Source organism: Microtus pennsylvanicus, chromosome 4 (assembly GCF_037038515.1).
Source record: "Microtus pennsylvanicus isolate mMicPen1 chromosome 4, mMicPen1.hap1, whole genome shotgun sequence".
Classification (NCBI taxonomy): Eukaryota; Metazoa; Chordata; class Mammalia; order Rodentia; family Cricetidae; genus Microtus; species Microtus pennsylvanicus.
The window spans coordinates 70,509,727-70,518,446 of record NC_134582.1 but is presented as its reverse complement, the minus strand read 5'-3'; positions in this window follow the sequence as shown (position 1 = coordinate 70,518,446).

The following is an 8,720-nucleotide window of genomic DNA, read 5'->3' as shown; positions in this document are numbered from 1 at the left end:
ACTTCCAAAATGTGCAAATTAATGACACAGACAACTGACTACCTGGGAAATGACCCAAAGTCTCATTTGCAACGTTAGAGTAACCAACTTTGGCTAAGGACTAAAGTAACTGACAAACCATTTTCAGAGGCAGAAAAATGTTCAAAACCTTACCCTGTATTGGCAAGGTTTGGCAGTCTTTTTTCTTGTATCCTGCTTGTCCAGTCCAGACTCTGTGCATTTTATCAGTGGTTGAGGCATGGCAGTTCTTTGCCCAAAGGCCAGTTTTTTCAAGAAGAAAACAAGCTCCAAGTGGAGTGTCTTTGGTCCCCAACATTTTCTCAGGAATAGATTGGTGCTGCCAAGAGCAATTGTGTCTCACATCAACAGAACCCTAAGTTACTTAAATGCCATATTCTACACTTCTTTGAAGTTGTTGAAGGTTACCTATCTATGCAGAATACAATCTCTATGTATTTAAAAAACCTAATCAGTCTAACTATGTAAGTATGACAAACATGGATGACTATTGACCTATAATTCTTAATACCTTAATAGCTTAAAGACTAAAGCCTCATATTAGAATATTAAGCAATCTTTAAACAACTGTGCTGCAAGTGAGGACAATGATCTCAAAACATAAACAATATATAAGTATCTTGATCAAGGTAGAACTGTATAGTGCAATATGATAAATATATCCTAAAATTGTGTTGATATACAAAATGTCTTAAGCAGAGGTAGAAACATGCATGTATACAATATGACAAAATAACTTTGCATAGGTATGTAAATATTGTAAACAGAAATAGGAGCATATTCAATATAACAAATATAATTTGAATTTATTTCAATATACAAGAATCTATACCAATATAAATTGCCTATAAATAATAGTTCACAAGTATTCACTCTATTACTCACTATTATTAGTAGTATGAATTTACTCACACTAATATACCTATTATCCATCCAATTTCCTTTTTTTTCCAAAGAGATCCCTGAGCTTACATAATTTTCCCCCCAACCATATACCAGTTATAACCAACCCTTAATTGATGTCCCTGGCCCTGAGGACAAACTTTGTTGGGATAGGGGACGTCATCTTCTAGAATTATTTCCAGCTGTCATGGTGGCAATGTTCTTTCTATAGAATTCTATAAAACTAAAAATGATGGTTAAGTTTCAAGATTGCTGTCTGATATAATTGTCTCTGAGTAATTGGTAGGGTTTTTCTTAAGTTCTCATTTGAAGTTCTGTTCTGGACTTGTAAGAAGGTACACCATTTCAGCTGACCAAGTTGGAATTATTTTGAGCAGCTGGCACCCAAAACCAGTCTTAAAGTTATGCTATCAACATCATGACATCATATCAAACAGGTGGAATTGTTGTAGGTCCTTATGTTTTTCCTGGAAACTTCAAAGATTGCTGCAGGAAAATTTGTGGTTCATTATGGAAAACTTGAACATTATTCATATAGACATATATTCAATGAAAGGTATGATAGAGACAAAAATACTTATGGGGAAAATTAAATATTTCCTAAATTCTTTCTTTTTTCTGTCCCATACCAGATGTCTCCTGATACAAGACAGAAACTCTTGAGTTTTTCTTTTAACAACATGCTTAGATTTAGGGGAGGTAGCCATTGTCCAACTCCAAAGCCAGCTTTGATTTTAATATATATATTAATTTTAATATATATATAATATAATAATATATATATCCCTTTATCCCACAGGTAATATGTCACCATAAGTCAGATTTCTCTCTGCTTGGTGATTCTTTCTGGATAGTTATCTTGTCTTCTTTAGGCATCTAGATGTCCAAGGTCTCTCAATTTTTTGAAGATGGGTATTTTGCTGCAAAGACAAAAACAGAACTCTGCCCCAACCTGTTGACATAGGTTTCTGTCCTTCCCAGTCCTACAACTGTTCAGTGCCGAAGAAACACACAGAGGTCTACATTAACTGGTTGGCCTTACTAGCTCAGGCTTCTTATTAAGCCTTACATCCTACATTAACCCATAATTCTTGTTTATGTTAGCCATGTGACTTGGTACCTTTTACCAGCAAGGCATTCTCATCTTGCTTCCTCTGTGTCTGGGTGAGGACTGCAGACTCAGCCCTTCCTTTTCCCAGAATTCTCCTGTTCTCATTGCCCTGTCTCTACTTCCTGCCTGGTCACCCCTTCTATACGTCCTGCCTGGCTACTGGCCAATCAGCATTTTATTAAAGCAATACAGCTGATAAATCATTACAGGGTACAAAACCATTGTCCCACAGCACCGACCCTTATGCGTTTTCCTTACCACCTGGTGTCACCTCTGTGGGTGAGCTGTCATTTCTCTTTCTCAAGAGGTTTCTTTTTTTCAAACCAAATATTTGTTAATTTCAAAGGTACCCATAGCTTTTCTTCTCCTGAGGAAACAAGAGTAAAACCCCTTCCCCAACGTAGCACATCTCCTGGTTTCTACTCTGAGGTCAACACATCCTCAAAATACACTGGCTGATTTAATTCAAAAGTTTTTTCTATTATCCATGTCTCTCTGATGCCATTGTTCCTTTCTTATTAACATTAAGAAAATTCAAGGTTGATAAAGCATTACACAATCTATTTCTGGAGGTATTTTTCATCCCTTTCTGTTTGTTTAGCATATCCTTTATAGTTCAATTTAATATTTCTATAACTGTAGGATTGTGTGTTATACTTGTAATATGCTTGATATTATAATAAGGAAAAATGGTTTCATTTTCTTAGAGACATATGTTGACCATCATTTGTCTTTATTTGTGCAGGTATACCGATGATGGTCATAACTTCTAATAATGTATGATTACTGAGTCAGCATTTTCTGAGCTCAAAGCAGTTGCCCATTAAAAACCTGAATAGGTGTCAATGGTGTGCTGTGCATATTTAACTTTGCAAATTCTGCAAAGTGGAACACATCCATCTACCAGATTTAATTTTTTTGAGTACCCTTTGGGTTAGTCCCTGCAGGTAGCAGTGTTTGGAAAGAGCAAGCAAGACATTTCCTTACAATCTCCTTAGCTTGTTGCCATGCAACAGAAAGTTCTTTCTTTAAACCTTTGCTATTGACATGATTTTTTAAAATAAAATTCTGAGGTCTTCAGCACATTTCCAATCAATAATCAATCAATTTCTGCATTACCTTGTGCTAGAGGACCTGGCATACCCCTATAGGATTGGATGTGTGTTATGTATATGGGACAAAGCCTATTCCTGATTATATCATGAACCTGAATGAATAATGAAGTCATATAATAAAGCTGTATCATATAATATAAATTCAGTGGCTTCAATATGCAAAACAACTTTTTCTATATATTGAAAGTCAGTAACTATATTGAGAGGTTCTTTAAAATTCCTTAGTACCATGAAAATTTATATAATTCTGACTTTTGGACAGAATTATAGGGCATTGTTCCACTTTACTTAAATCTTCTGACTTGTAGCCTGCCTTTCCTGATCTTTGGCACCAGTATAGAATGTACAGGCTCCAGTTACTGGTATGTCCTGTACAATATGTCCAAGTAGCTCTCTTTATAAGGTTAATTCTATCACTTTTGGGATAATTACTGTTAATCTCTCCTAAAAATTTAGCACAAGCTCTTTGCCAGGGCTCATTGTCTTTCCATAATTTTTAATTTCATCAGTAGTAAAAGGTACTATATCTCTGCTGGGTCTATTCCTGCTAGCTGATGAAGTCTCAATTTTCTTTTTATAATTAATTCAGAGACCTTTTACACATAAGATTTTAATGTTTTACTCAGTTTATGTAGTAAAAAGATCCATTTTAAGATAATATCTTCCCAGTCCTGTCCAGACACAGAAGAAGCAAGATGTAGCCTACCCTGTTGGAAAAGGTACCAAGCCATGTGGCTAACATAGATGAGAATAATGAGTTATTTTTGGATGTCAGTGTGACAATTTCTCAGAAAATTAAGAAATAACCTTCCTCAAGACCCAGTAATACCACTTTTAGGTATATTTCCAAAGGATGCTCAATCGTGCCACTAGGACATGTGCTCAACTATGTTCATAGCAGCATTGTTTGTCATAGCCAGAACCTGGAAACAACCTAAATCCCCCTTGACCAAAGAATGGTTAAGGAAAATGTGGTACATTTACACAATGGAGTACTATACAGCAGAAAAAATAACAACAGCTTGAATTTTGCAGGAAAATGGATGGAACTAGAAAACATTATTTTGAGTGAGGTAACCCAGATACAGAAAGACAATTATCACATGTACTCACTCATAGGTGGTTTTTAAAAATAAAGCAAAGAAAGCCAACCTAAAAACCACAATCCCAGAGAATTTAAACAACAATGCAGACCCTAAGAGAGACTTACATAGATCTAATCTACATGAGAAGCAGAAAGTATAAAAAGACAAGATCTCCTGAGTAAATTGGGAACATGGGGACCTTGGGGGAGGGTTGAAATGGGGAGGGGAAAAGCAGGGAGGGGAGCAGAGAAAAATGTAGAGCTCAATAAGTTAGAAAAAGACAAGATTTCCTGAGTAAATTGGAAGCGTAAGGACCTTGAGGGAGGATTGAAGGGGGAAGGAGAGAGGCAAAGAGGGGAGCAGAGAAAAATGTGTGTATATATATATATACATATATATATTTCTTATTGTCTATTTTTGCTTGTTTATTTTAAAGATAGGATCTCACTCTGTAGGTTGTTGAATTCATTGTACACCCCCCAGGCTGTCCTTAAACTTCTTGTAATCCTGCTTCAGTCTTCGGAGTCCTAAAAGATATAAAACATCACACCCTACTTTACATGACTGTTTTAAGACAATACTTTAATAAAAACAGGCTTTACTAAAGTTTTGTGCAAGTAGACCTTTCAATGCTGTATTGGACTCTTCTTCCTTTATACTTTTTCAAACAAATATTTATTAATTTCAATGGTACCCATAGCTTTTCTTTTCAGATAAGCAAATTAAATAGACCTATAACTGCTGAAGAAATAGAAACAGTCATCAAAATCTCCCAACCAAAAAAGGCCAGGACCAGATGGTTTCAGCTCAGAATCCTGTAAGATTTTCAAAGAAGAACATATTTTTTTGTGAAATAACTTATATTTTTCTGTAAAAGCAATCAGGTTATCTATGAATAAAGATACTTTTACTAATTTTTTTATATTTATTACATTTATTCCATTGTTTGCAGGGAATATATTATGTAAGACTATAATGCTTTGGAAATTTCTGGAGACTTATTTTTTGACTTATCCTATGGTTCATTCTGGTACATGCTCCAAATGCTAAAATGCTCCAAATACTCCAAATGTTTTCCTTTCATCTGGCACTTAGTGTTTCTCATGAAGAATTATCCACCATTTATATTCTTAGCACAAATGATTCCATGATGGAAGTACCATTCAGGCTGTAAAACTCAGCATGTAAACAACACAATCTGCCAAACTAAAACAAATCCCCAGTGCATCTAAGTCAGTAATTCTGGGAGTCTCTAAATGTACTAGCCTTGCTTTTTAGCTTCTGGATGACTGTTGTTGTTAGCTGAAGTATATCAACCCAGAACATGGTTTTTGTGCTTAAAAGCTCAGTGTGAGAAAGGCTTGGTTTTACACTGGGATCCTGAGCACCCAGTGTAGTCACTGGCTGGCTAAAATGACTTTCTGTTGACTTAAAGCCAGGTCTTAGCAGTCTTCTCTGGTGAATGCAGCACAGTTGTTTCTCTGTATGACTTGATCTTCTCTGGATACTTTCAATATAATTTTTATTTTTGGTGATTGAATTATATGGCTGTGATTTTTCCTTTCTTTTTGTATGTATATGTAAGTACGTGTGCTTGTGAAAGTCAGAGGGTTACCATTAGGCAACATCTTTAATCAATATTTTACCTCCTTCTTCCTTCTCTTCCTCCTCCTCCTCCTCCTCCTCCTCCTCCTCCTCCTCCTTCTGACATGGTTTCTCTGTGTAACAGTCCTAGCTGTCCTGGAACTAGCTCTTGTAGACCAGGCTGACCTCAAACTCACAGAGATTTGCCTGCCTCTGCCTCCCGAGTGCTGGGATTAAAGGCGTGCGCCACCACTGTCAGCCCTTACTTTTTTCCTTTCAGACCAAGCAAGCCTTGAAATCATAAGTGGTTAAGAATGCTATTGAATTTCTGCCACCACTAATATGCAAGTATTTTTGCTGACTGAGCTATCTTCTTCTTTTTTTTAACAAATTTATTTTTTATTTTATGTGCATTGGTGTTTTGCCTGCATGTTTGTCTGATCTTGGAGTTACAGACAGTTGTGAGCTGCCAGGTGGGTGCTGGAAATTGAACCCAGGTCCTCTGGAAGAACAGACAGTGCTGTTAACCGCTGAGCCATCTCTCCAGCCCCTGAGCTATCTTCTGAGCCCTGATTTTCTTATATTTATCTTGGAACTTATTTGAACTTTTGGATATGTAAGTAGATTTCTTCCACCAAATTTTGGGAAATATCAGCTATGCTTGTCTTCAGCTCTGTCTGCTTCCGTTCTGCTTCTTTGTTCTGTTATTCAAATCTGAAGCTGAAGCACTGTTCGTTCTTTTCTTTTTTTTAATGTTGAAAAGAATATATTTAGAATTAGCCAGATGGACCCAGTTTAGATTTTTCTTTTTCCTTTCATCACGTCCCCCACCCTCTCATGCACACTGCTTGCTTTCTTCAGACAAGGTGTCACTAGCTAATTCAGGCTAGCCTTGGACTTGACATCTTTCTAACGTATCCTGACAAGTGCTGGGATTATTGGTTCAGCTCTACAGCCAGCAAATGGTCCCAGTTGTGACTTAACTAGAAGCCACTCACATAGATGCCTTTGTCTCTTCTTCAAGCCTGAGCATGAACAGACTGCTTCAGAGTCATGGCTTTTTGACACCCTTTGCACTATTTGATCTTCCCAGTCACATTTACACAAACTTGTCTCCTTGCTGGGCGCAGTGGTCTGAGAACCTGATGATGGCGTTGCGGTTTGGGTGCATTTGTTCTGGAGGGCTTTTCTGAGGATGTTTGGGCTGCCTCGGGAGCTGCGGGGTCTAGGCTGTGAAGATGGCTGGTGTGCATGCCTTGCTTTCCTGATACAGATGCCTTCCAGCGTTACCCTCTTGGCTCTGAAAGCTTCAGAAGGCTTTAGGAGAGGAAGTGCTTCCTTCTTTGCTTCCAGCACCATTCTGGTAAAGAAGGTTTTGTTTATAATTTTTAGTCTTCATTCCCTTTGTCTCTTGAAATTTTTGTTTCTAGAGATTCTACCAAGTTTAGGAATGATGATGGTCACAGAGTTGTCTCGAAGGTGGCTAGCTACAAGGCTATATAATCAAGTCTGAATTTATTGTGCTAGGGCCACAGCTCACACAGCTTGCTTCCTGGTCCAGTGAACCTGAAGGAGGTTTTAAGAATTCTCCTAGGCTGACAGTGCTCGAGGACTTCACAGTGAACCATCAAAATACTCCAGCTCATTCACCTATATTCTTCATATTATTCAGATCAGATTAGGAGTATGGATTGATGGCTGTCACAGCTTTCTCAAGCCTCTGCTTTCCCAATAGCTGCTCCTCTTATTCCTCCTCTTCATCTTCTTCCTTCTCTTCTGTTTTTGTTTTGTTTTGTTTTTCTTTTTTGAGAGGCTCTGTGTAGCCCTGGAAGTCCTGGAACTCACTATGTAAACCAGGCTGGCTGAATTTGGAGATCCACCTGCCTCTGCCTCCCAAGTGCTGGGGTTAAAGACGTGTGTCACCTTTGTCACCTTTGCCCAGCATACTCCCTCAGTTACTATAACAATAATTTTCCCGAATAACATTGTTTAACCTGTTAATGTAACTTAGTTCATTTTTAGTGTCTGGTTTGAGGAAGTACCCAAGTAGCAGGGAGTAACTTGAGGAAGCAGGCTATAAGATAATATCTAGGACTGATTTGTCCAGGACCTAGAAGGCAAACAGGATGTTGTTCTATTGCTAGGTGGAGCAGAAAGTCTATGGGAAACGGCATCTCCTCCGTTTAGTATCTAATGTGTTAAAATAAGGAACTAAATTGTTAGAGGGCAATATTTTGAAAGATAAAGTAACAAAAATTGAATACTATGGGTCCATGAGGTCCACAAAGGCAGTAGAAGTGGCTGATTACTGCTGAATTGTTCCTGTTCTGTGGAGGGATAATGAAGGATGGACAGTTAACAACAAAAGCCAAGGGCATGAGCCAGGTCCTTTAGTCATGGCTTAAGAAGTCCTGCAGTGGAAAGGCAAGCATTTGTCAGAACGGCAGTACCTCTGGACATTTGGATGCATACCAAAGGAGCTCAGTGCCCTGCTGGAGAAGGTGTGCTATACTGTGATGAAGGCTGTGGGAGTGGGAGCTTCACTGCCCTGGCTTCAAGAGCACACAATGCTTTGGTGCTTCTCTCTTTTGAGCTTTCCCTAAGGAATGAGGTCCACAGGCTCACGAACAAGCTGTTCCCCAAACCTGTGGAGAACAGCAAGTTGTGGAGCAGAAGTGATGAACTACAGAAGCCATGAGGAAATACTTCTCAGACCTCCAGCTTCAGTGAATTCCACTGGTCAAGGACCACAGCTACTGTCCTTTGAAATCTACTGCTGTGTTTGTATTGAGATTATACATGATGTGAGTGACTAGGCCAGCCTGTTCCAGAGATGCTGGAATCATCATTCATCTATCAAGTGTGCCTTCCTTTCTCCTTCACTTGGGGTCAGACTTGCATGAG